General features: G+C 34.0%; 1 protein-coding gene across 1 annotated transcript in view; it reads left to right on the top strand.

Annotated features, from left to right (window-relative positions):
• LOC123321856 (protein naked cuticle homolog) overlaps window positions 1–12,379 on the top strand; it is a 43,817-nt gene that overhangs the window by 14,326 nt on the left and 17,112 nt on the right. The gene's annotated exons all lie outside the window — the stretch shown is intronic.

The following is a 12,379-nucleotide window of genomic DNA, read 5'->3' on the forward strand; positions in this document are numbered from 1 at the left end:
CAGAATCGACTGCTCTTATAAGTGCACCTAAAAAAATCTTATCTTATGTGCATGTCTCAAGACTGAGCCCGTCAACTTCAACTGAGGATATCTGCAAATTTCTTGATCAGTTTGTCACTGATCTTAAGTGTGAGGCATTGAATTCAAAGCAACCAGACATCTATGCTTCTTTCAAACTTACTTTTCCCACTCAATATCTGGAAAAAATTATGGATCCCGCGCTCTGGCCGCAGGGAGTAACTGTTAATAAGTTTTTTCTGAGGCGTCGTCGGGATCAGAGCACAATTTAGCAAATTCCACCCACTCCAGTCGAATCGCGGAAAATAATCATCAAACTTCTAAATTGAAAATAATGCAATTGAATGTCCGAAGTCTTGCAAATAAGTTACTAAATATGGAATTATTACTTGATTCGATGAAACCAGACATTGTGAGTGTGGCCGAACACTGGTGTCTGAAAGAGAATATTGAACTCATGATGCTTCCTGGTTATATGCTAGTCTCATATTTTTGCCGTTCTTCACAAAGGGGTGGTGGATCTGCCATATATGTCAGGGATTCCATTCAAACATCTGGAATTAGTGTCTCTAATCTTTCGGAAGAGATGAATTGTGAGGCCTGTGCAGTGAAGATTTCAAGTGACGACCTGAAGGTCTGTGTTATTAGTGTCTATAGATCACCCAAAGCCAATCTCAAATTATTCTTTGAGAAACTCACTAACGTGGTCCAAGAGTGCGCGGATCAATCCAGATCACTATTTGTGTGCGGAGATTTGAATGTGGATGTCAATGACTCTCTATTCGGCGACTTCATGCAGTGCTTCAATTTAGGTATAACATCATTTGAACCAACACGAATATTCACTGATGCTTCTGGCAGAACTTCTTCTTCTCTGCTAGATTATATTTTGACAGATGTAGATTTAACGTTATGTAAGACTAATGTTTTCGAGGCTCATCTTGCTGATCATAGGATAATTTCATTGATCTACTCCTATACGATGAAAAATGTTAGATCTATCAGTTCTGCTGACAGGGTGTGCTATGTGAGGGAAATTACTCAAAGTAATTTAGATAAACTTAATAATCAGATTAAAAATACAAGCTTCACTAATATTTATGTAAATTCTAACGTAGATTATTGCTTTGATGAATTTGTAAAGATCATTAAAAATGCTTTTGCTGATTGTTGCCCTTTAAAAAGAATTGTAAGAAATAATGTTTCTAAGCCTTGGTTAACCCCAGAGATAAAATCAGCTAGCCTTCATTTGAAAAATATCTATTGGCTTCATTCGAACGTGAAATCTGTAGAATCCTTGACAATGTATAAAACCGCTAAATCAGACTACAATCAGTTGCTACAAACTACTAAAAGAAGATATTACGTAAACATACTGAATAACTCTTGTCAAAGAAACAAAACAACTTGGAACCTAGTATATAAAGAAATCGGTAATAAAAATAAAGAACAGAGAAGAATAAATCTGCTTTTGAATGGAAATTTATGTACTAACCCTGCAGAGTTAGCAAACTCATTTGGTGAATATTATTCAACTGTAACATCTGAAATGCTAGCTAGATATTTCAGAAATACTTTATCTATTTCATGTACAACTTCAAAAATGCTAGATGTAAGTTTCTATTTTTATCCTGTAACAAAACATGAGGTAGCTGATAACATCAAATTGTTGAAAAACAAAAAAAGCACAGGTATTGATTGTATATCTTCAAGAACCCTAAAAGCGGTCGGCGATTCTATTTCCGAACAATTCGCGTACCTGCTGAATCTTTCAATCTCTTCTGGAAGATTTCCGTCCATTTTGAAAGAATGTATAGTTGTGCCCATTTTTAAGAAGGGAGATCCACACAGCATCTCAAACTATCGTCCTATATCCCTTCTGAGTTGTTTCTCTAAGATTTTTGAGAGAATAGTTTTGAACAGAATGCTGAGTTTCTTGAATAGGTTTAATGTGATCACCGGTTCCCAGCATGGCTTCAGGCCTGGCCGTTCTACTGAGACTGCTGCCTTTTCATTCGTGCAGACCGTCTATGAGAAACTGGACGATGGGTTCTTCGTGGCTGGTCTGTTTTTCGATCTGTCAAGGGCTTTTGATTCCTTACGTTTTACTTTCATGCTGAGCAAGTTTTACAATCTTGGATTTAGGGGTATATTTCTTGATTGGTTGGAAAGTTATTTGATGGAACGCAGTATGATGGTTAGAGTCGATGGTGCCGATTCTGAGAAATATATGCTTGACATGGGAGTTCCCCAGGGCTCCGTCCTGGGTCCCCTATTATTCATTTTGTTCATAAATGACCTACCTGAACACATCATCGCACTTGTAGTTGCGCTTTTTGCAGACGACTCGTCTTTTTTGATTGCGGCAAGGAGCTTTGAGGAGCTAGCGGCTGGAATTTCTGCTTTACTAGATATGTTTGTATCTTGGTGCAGCAGAAATGGCCTAGTGGTGAATGTTGATAAGACTGTGTGCTTACATTTTAGCCTGAAGGATATGGGTGGAAATCAGGCGGTGACATATAAGAATCTATCTCTTTCCCCAGATGAGTCTACTAGATTTCTTGGAATTCAGATTGATAAATTTTTACGCTGGAATGATCATGTAGAAAAGATATGTAAAAAACTTAATAGTGCCTACTACGCCCTCAACAAAATCAAAAACCTATTTCCTCTCCAATCCCTCCTGGATGTTTATTATTGTCTTGCCTACCCACATTTGTCATACAATATCCTTATCTGGGGTAGTGCATCTGACTTGGACAGAATTCTTGTGTGCCAGAAGAGAATACTGAGAATTATCTTTAGGATACCTCCACGAGTCTCCTGTAAACCTCTTTTCATAACACATGGGGTCATGACAGTTGCATCCTTGTACATATACAGATGCCTCCTTCATGTAAAGTCCAACGAAGGATCTTTCACGAAGCTGTCAAGTTGTCATCAATATTCGACAAGGAAAGGGGATGTACTGCTTATACCCAAGCATAGAATATCAAGGTTTGAACGCTCGCCTCTATACCAGAGTATACGAATATACAATCACTTACCAAGAAAATTTAAAGATCTTAAAATAATTCAATTCAAGAGAACCATAAAGAAATTACTGTTATGCAAAGCCTACTATTCAGTAAGTGAATATTTGTGTGATTTTTCACTGTTATCTTGGTCTTGTGACCACTAATAATTTGTTTTCTATTTTTCATTGTAATGATTGACTTGTCCTATACTGTATTGTCTAACGGGATCAATAAAGTTTATTCTTATTCTTATTCTTATTAAAACATTTTGGGCCTGAAATGTTTCAATAAAAATGAAGACTGCTTGAGCCAAAATGCCTATCTGTCTTAAAAATAAGTACTCTAACTGAATCAACCAAATTAACCGTTTTCGAGTATTTTGAGTTTGAAATACATAAATATGTTCCTCTTCCATAAAGAATTCAACTCAAGCAAGGTGAACAAAAATCTTGAACAGTGCAATTCTAATTCAGAGGTACTAGTCAGAAATTTTGTTGACTTTTGTGATGTTACTCGAAAACAGTTCGTTTTTTCGAAAAAAACCCTCGAAGATATGTATAATGGGCGAAAAACATATATTCAGAAACGAGTTACTCATCCTCTGAAAACTACCCTCAGAAGAATCAAAGAGCCATGCATAAGCAAATAAAGTCCCTTGGTATTTTCAAGTAATAACCAATATTTGAAGCTATTATGGTACCCATTTCGGAAGTTATGAAGGATTTTCCTGGGCTCGGTATACATCTTCACCCACTTTGGAAGGGTTAAAGTACCCTTAAAGAGTGGTCATCCCTAAAAATATTGCTTGAGATTTCCGATTCACCTTGTATAAAATACACAAAATAGGTTTTTCTATTGATTTCAAAAGACATACTGTAATGGTGTTTATCTAATCACAACAAAGAATAATTTTTGTTTGACCATGATGGCTAACATAAAAAAAGATAATTCAAGAAAATTAATATTTTCTGTTGAATTCCAGAAATGCACTATTCTTATGTAGGTATACGAGGGATTGTTACCAGATTCGTGCCAAATTCAATCAGTCAATCAGCATCTCAAAGTTCATTATTTTAAATAAACGCGTATCGATTTTACCCTGAAGTTATGATGAACCCATACAAAATCTGGGTACAGATTTTTTCTGTCTACATCGAATCTACATTCATCTTGAAATTGGTGTGTTTACCTAGTCCCCCTGTTGGTGGTCATTTTATAAACATTTTCATATGTAAGAAGTGCGGTAAACAAAGTGAAGATATTAACATATTAAAATTAAAAGTTGTATGAGAGGTGGCAACTCACAACCCTAATTGTAAGTCAGGAAACCTGTGATTTCAAAAAGAATAGTGGGCCCAAGGCAAAGCATCACAGCCGCTGTATACGAAGCCGTAGGCCGATTCAAACACATTGAGACAGGGTCTGATTCGGTTTAATTTCAGCCCCTTGTCCACAAGTTTCATACGAATTTTTCCTTTGATAGTTATTCACAAACCAAGTCAAGAAAAATTCAATATTTTTATCCATACCCTGACAACTGTAACATAGTTGTTATTGAAAAAACGTCATCGGTCTCACTTTTCCTACCCTATTTGCCATAACCATTGATGATAAAGGTAGATTTTGTTTGCATAAAATATTATTGGCTTATATTTTTTGAAAAAAATTATAATTGCGCCATTTCTTGTTGCAAACTGTAGAAAACACAATCGGTCTGTTAAATATTGGAAGGTGATTCAAGATCTGTTGATGTTTTTTGATAAATTATTGCCTTCGGTGTATTGCTGTTATGTCATCTCCCAGTTTGGTAACTTTAATTGGCTCGCGATTTAACACATTTGGATTCCTGGCTTTGAGGTTATCTAATGTCACAGGCTTATGTCAACAAATTTGTGACCACCCGAGTATTGAATGTAGAGTTCAGACATTGTATAAACAAAGCACCCTGACATGTTTGCCACACCGATGTTCTATACGTAAGTCTCAAAAGAATGAAAGATATCATTCTGGTGAAAACTGCAAAGAGATAATAAGGTGCAGTCAATGTGAATGTTTGTCTCAGTTATACGCATGCTTCTTTCTAAGTCCAGTTTGGTTGCACATGCGTAATATTTTACTTACACTATTTGCCAGCTCCATTACCTGGAATTCAATTTAAATGTGAATAAGCAAAAAACAACCAATTTTCGTATGAGTTTCGTCCTGAACATTCAATATTCTTTTATTATCTGGTGCTGGTGTAGTTCTCATTCAGTCCTTCGAAGTACAGTGTTTAAACCTATGTATATGCAGATTTATATCGCCATTGCTTGATATTTCTGTACCTTGTAAGATGAGAAAAATTGCTTCTCAACAGATAGCTACATTCAATCGTGCTTGTTCATTGATAACTAATCATTCGAGGATTTTTTCGAATAAACATCGATATGCCCAATTAATTATTTCCATTCATTAACCTAATAGACCGATTGTGAAATTCTGCGAATAGGTTCTGGTTGTCCAACATAAAATTTATCATTGTTAGATATTATTCAGTGGGAATCCATTTTATTAATGAATGAAACTGATAAGATGACCTATCAAATGTAATTTTCTATTATTGGTTTCAACATGGAATTATCTTCTGTCAACGCGGAACCCAGAAGCTCAAGTACTCAAATGGTATAAAATAAACAACATTGACTATCACTGGTTACTGCCCCCACTGCTAGTTTACTGTCTTTAAAAAATGCTTGGTTTAGACATTCGTTTTTCACTTCGAAATCACTAAATCTTTAGTTTTCCTTACTCTACGTTTTGAATAAAGAGTTTAGAATACGAGATTCAATTGCAAGTAGAAAAAAGGAAGAATTTTATTTCAAAAATTGCAACTTATGTATCTAACATAGTTTCTCTTGACGTTTTTAACTTTATGTTGTTTATTTTTCTGAGTTATTCACTCCAATTAATTCTTTCTAACTTGAAATGGTAGTGTCTCTAACATTTCTGAAAGAACATTATTATGGGTAGATTATTTTTAAAAACTGATTAGGAACTCTTACCTTTGCGTAGGTAATTTGATTTTAGACTGAACTGTTACCACTGTGAACGATCAGTGTTCTACTGATTACAGAAGATAAATTAGAAAAAATTTTACAAAGTTTGAAATCCAAATTCTTGTAAAACATTGAGTTTCAAACATGACTCTAAACATAATTGAAAGCGCTCAAAAACCACTGCTCAGATACACACCACCATTGAAATATTATGGGATGATCCTTTGAACAATTTCTTCATCAGAATAATATGGGATATAATGTAAACCTAAGTCTGTGCGACTTTTTCTAGGCTTGGATATTCATAATGCTACGTTAATTTGGCCTGAATCAAAATGAAAAAAAATTAATGATTTTAGAGATATTGGAGGAAAAATTTTGGTTGAATTTCAACTTCCAACACCCAGTGTTTGTGCCTTTGAGCGTTTGCAGACCTAAATTCAAATCATTATTTAATTATGGAACATCCAGAAGATATAGAGTAAAGATTCTTAAACAGTACTACTTCAGCTTGAGTGATGTAGTTAAAAGTTTTCTATTATTATCGAAACAGTACCAGTTTCGCGTGTCCCCAATTCATACAGTTTCGGAAGTTCTCATGTTATATTCCCTAATTCATAACCTTCATAATGAGTGGATTGAAGCCAGAAAGTGAAAGGATTCATTCCATAACTCGAAAATAAATCGAGCTGAATTCATGCTATATTGTTTTGGGTTCAGCTGGAATAGATTCTAGGAGGAATCATTGGTTGAATGTTTATGACCAAATTGAAGTGAAATGATTGTTTTATATCATTGAAATTCCGAGAATTTTTGTTGGATTAATCAATACAAGGAAATGATGGACTGTTATGGTGTAAGGATCATAAAACAGGTAATTGTTACGTCAGTCCGTTTCGGAATTCAATTTTTCATCTTCAGGGCTCTACAACAATTATGGAGCTTCATGACGTGAAACAATGATATAAAGTGTGTAAAAAATTAACGAAAAAAGAAATTACGAGCTATACTACAAGTAAAAGAATAGGAATACATCACAGAAATGATACGGAATATACAGAGTGGGCTTTTGAAAACAAAACAGCAGCTCGGTAGGTCAGCAGAATCGAGATATATAAAAATGCTCGGACACGTCAATTTTTGATTCCAGTCGGGCAACTTTTGAGATCATATTCAAAACCGTACCGCTTCAACCCTTAGTGTTACAACCCCAACCCTTATATTTTTGATTGGGAATATGGGGTAAGTGATACCTCATTTGAAAGGTCTTTTTATTCAGAGTTCAGCATACTTAATTTTGTGTCATTCAGTCCATTCGTTTTCAAGATATTTAAATTTTGTATGCAATTGGTCATTTCGTTAAACATGCTGTGCGAATCAAATTATCACTAATTTATTCTATGTTTTCGACGATCATGGTTAACTGTTTTACACTAGATATCAAAATATTAATGTTTTTTCGTTTTATTGACAATAAAGGTAAAAATAGGCAGAAAGAATAGATGAAGTTTCTTTATTTTTCAAAAACTATCAGCGTGGGAATCATACATCAGATTTATAATTGAAATTGCAGAATTAATGAATGAAAATTCGATTGATTTACACAGCTTGAATGGAAGCCAACGTTTTTAAAAATTTAAATCAGTATATTTCGAAAACGAATAGATTTATGGAAAGAAATCAAATATGCTGAACTCAGAATAGGAAGGTCTTTCAAATGAGGTATTATTTACCCCATCATCCCTATTCAAAATTTAGGGGTTGGGGTTGTAACACTGAGGGTTGAAGCGATACGGTTTTGAATTTGATCTTAGAAGTTCTGCTCCTGGAATCAAAAATCGATTTGTCGAATTGTTTTTATATAATTCTGTTTTGCCGACCTACAGAGCCGCTAGCCGCTGTTTCGTTTTCAATGGCCAGTATACATGGTGAGTCTTTGGCTCGTGCAGATATTTCAACAGTAGATTCTTGAGGTCAAAAGAAACACTTTTTTCCTATACCATTTTTTCCGATTCGGCGATTATAAATAGATATAGCCATTTTCATAACAAGTTGTGCCACCCCTGAATGAGAAAAATTAACTTTAGAATTAGCTAAATCTGTGACACTTCATCTGCGGATCTTTTAATGAGTTGCATTCGGTCGAAGTACCCAATTTTTCGAATTTCACAGATATTTTTTATTTTTAAACATCAAATTACCCTAAAACGGCGCATTATACGAGAAAATATTAGGAATACTTTTATTTTACAAAACGTTCAAATATTCATTAGCTAGCGTCCAACTTAGTTTCAAGAGTTGGGTTCTTTGATTTTTGGTATTTTAATGGTACGTAGTGGTCATGATGAGAAAACTGGAAGATGTGGGTGATATCTTGTGTTCTAAAAAGATTCATCAAATAGATGAAAAACTACATTCCGAAATTCATTTCATTCGATAGAAACGTTTGTGAGATAGAACTAAAAATAACATTTTATATGAATTTTCAACAGCCTGTATCTTTTAAACCGAGCCGATTCGGAAAAAATGGTAAAGGACAAAAGTGTTTCTTTTGACCTCAAGAAGCTACTGTTAAAATATTCGTACGAGTCACAGACTCACCCTGTATATGTAGGAAAATATTATATGTATGTTTCTGATGAAGAAAAAAACTGGATGTTAAAGGATGTAATATTTTTGCTTATACCAGCAATCCATCATTTCTGGTATAATTTTCGGTTGACCACATTTAGTCAATATATAACTAGTAACAAATCCGCCCCTGTGTGCCGACCATATTGTCGGCATTTTCTGATTCTCAGAGGTCGTACGGTCCCTGTCATCTCGTCCGACAAACTTGCTTTTTGTATAGCCCCGTTCCGAGAAAATTTTCTGTTTAGCAATCATTCTTTTGTGGCCTCTATTAAGTCTTCTTCTCTGCGAAGGGCCCCAGTTGGTCTCTCTTTATGCTTCCTTGGTCATAATTCTTATTTCGTTCCTTTGGCCGATGCGACGGTCCGTTCTCCCATACGTTTGTTTATAGTTTTATATTCTTCGACGAATTCTCAGATAGTTCTTCCATAGGTTTCTGTCCTTGCGTTTGGACGTGCCGAAAACGGGCCCAAGATATACGTCAGTTATATAACAGTTCTTGATGGTCTCGTGCTAGCTGGGGCAAATTTGTTGGACCGGCATTTGATCGATGTCCGATCTGCATCTTCATCGAAGTTTCTCTATCTCGAGTCCGAGTTCAGTTCTAGTGAAGTAAGAAAGTTGTTTGCATTGTCGTTTTTGGTGATACTAGGATTAGGATTTATTTCGTAGTCATGTTCGAATTGACGAGAAAACTATTCGATAGAATTTATAAGAACAAATTCAAATCTTTGGCAGGTAATGTTCTTTTTCTTGAAATTTTAAAAACCAAATTCTCATCTTTAGCGAGTTAGTTTAGGGAGGAATAATACACTTTTTTCGAATCAAAATTTAACCCAGACCCAAGAATAACACTTTTTACGCGATTTTTAGGAGTTGAATTTAAAAAAATCTTTCTCATGATTGCAGGATAGCGACATTAGCTCATATTGATACCAGATTATTTTATTATCATCCCTTATTAAAATTATTCCAAGTAATTAATCGAAAACCTCAGTAAATGTAAATTAAATCAATTTTTTTTCTACATATTTTTTATTACTCAAAATAAACCCTCTCTAGGGGGAAATTTTTTCATGATTTTTTTTTAACAAGAGGGGGTTCATTCTGAGTAACAAAAACCATGAAAGTTTTTTATGATTTTTTTAAATTTTATCATGATTTTTCTCACTAGAGGGAGCTCATCCTGAGTAATAAAAATTATGTAGAAAAAATTGTTTAAATTTATTGAGGTTTTCGTTTAATTATTTAGAATAATTTTAATTGATAGTGTTAATACAATAATCGATTATCAATATAGGCAAGAAACACTATCCTTAATCACAAATTAGCCCTGTGATTAAAAATATAGTTCGAAAATCGGCAATTTTAGGTATTTTCATAAAATTCGATTATTTTGGAAACGGTACATTTTCGCTGAACTAATGTTGGTGTCATTCGATGGTATTATATGTATTTAGTCTACTCTAGATGTGACGTTCGATTCACTAAGTTTGGACAACCGTATATATATTCTTCGATAAAGAGCATAACAATTTTTAACATCAAACAATAATTATATCAAGTGTATGAGGTACAGTTTTAGCAGAGATTAGCGTAACGGGGTACCATACAATTTTGCGTATAAAAAGAGCTAAGGAAAAAACCCCTGTATAAAAACCTGTCTCCCCGTGAGTGTAGTGGATTGTAAGAGATAAAAACTGTTTACAAAATAAGCTGGAATATTTCATATTTAAGGGCATCTCGCACTGCAAAAATTGATCCTTTCTTTGGAGAAGAAGAAAATCCAAGGAATCTTCCCCAAGTTACCAGAAAATTTCATCCAAAATAGAAAAAAACAATATAGAAATTCACAACCCAAATCAAAAAAGATTCGGAAACTGCATGTATAGCACTTAAATAATCTTGAAATTTATAAATGGGAAAATATATATTTATCGCAAACACCAAATTTCAGTATTCAAAATGTTTGAGTATTACAAGAAAAATTCACGCCAATACAGTTAGATAATGGAGAATAATGGCTGGAAACATTCTACCTCAGATTCTAAACTCTAAAACGCGGGAATTGCATTGGTTTGTCATTATAATTTTATTTGTGGACATCACTTTCATCTGTTCATCCCATTAGTTCATGCAGTAATGTTTTTCATGGAATAATTTATGTTCCGACGATTTCTATCTTGAATTTCTCCCAATTGCCACTGTGAATTGGGAAAAAATAGGACAATATTTCTGTTTTCTGGTTACAGGTCAATAAGAATTTCTTACATCCAGAATACCTAAGATAAAATTCAAAGGACATTAATTTCATCAAAAGAATGAACCTGAAAAATTATGCTATGAAGTAATTTTTCTGTTTTTACAGGCTTCAATAATTTTCCAAACATAATTTTTTCTTTATTGTCGGGTGCCAGTAGATGCTTATATGTATATACAGAGTAGGCAATCCTTAGTATTAAAACCCCAACCCCTATATTTTGAATAGGGAAGACAGAAAGAATACCTCATTTGAAAGGCCTTTCTATTCTGAGTTAAGCATATTTAATTTTATTCAATCCCTTCATATTCGAAATATTCACATTTAAATTTCAAACAACGTTGATTTGGCTGTGTAAATAAATCGAATTTTCATTCTTGTATTCTGCAAATTCGATGGTGAATATGTTACCGCACTGGTTATCTTTGAAAAATAAAGGAATTATTTCAATTCTTTCTGACAATGAATAAACTATTTTTACCTCATTGATAATAAAAGAAACAGACAGTAATATTATCATTTTCTGGTAAATGACAGTTAACAGTTATCGTCAAAACCATATAATAAATTAGTGAAAATTTCATTGATTCACACAGCATGTTCAACGAAATGGCCAATTCTGTACAAACTTCAAATTTGAATATCTGAAAAACGAATGGATTGAATGCAAAAAAAAAATATGCTGAACTCGGAATAGGAAGGCCTTTCAAATGAGGCATCACTTATCCCATCTTTACTATTCAAAATATAGGGGTTTGGGTTATTACACTAAGGGTTGAAAAGATACGGTTTTGAATTTGAACTTAAAAGTTGTCCCACTGGAATCAAAAATTGACGTGTCTGCGCGTTTTTATATAATTCAGTAATAATGAGGACCTACAGAGCGCTGTTTCGTTTTCAATGGCTCACTTTGTATATTCCGTAGTTGCCTAGACGAATCTTAACCTCCCCAAGACCTTATCTTGTTAATAAAGAGCCCAAATGAATTTTACAACAAAGTCTTCGTTCATCTTCATTTAAATCTATCTTTATCACTCATTTCTTGAATTTTTAATATCATTTGAGAGTATCATACAAATTATGCCATTATTTTCATGGAACAAAAATTTTTGTATCGAAAATCCCAAAATCGGTTCACCTGAAATTTTTACCCGACACAAAATTTCACATTAATTCATTCTGAAACCAGATTTATTTTCATAGTGACCCTGAAATAGTTCAATCCATTAGTCCGGCCATTTAAATCGTTCGAATTCCATCAAATTCACGTTTTTGTGACGGTTTAAGTAGGTTTTTAATGGTGAAATGTCGTTTGCCACGATCGGATCGCCTGCCAGTCTGATTTTATATTCGTATATTCGGTGCAGATAGATCAAATTTTATGATGCCATTCTGTATAACAGGTAAACATCGCCATA

This window comes from Coccinella septempunctata, chromosome X, assembly GCF_907165205.1.
Source record: "Coccinella septempunctata chromosome X, icCocSept1.1, whole genome shotgun sequence".
NCBI lineage: Eukaryota > Metazoa > Arthropoda > Insecta > Coleoptera > Coccinellidae > Coccinella > Coccinella septempunctata.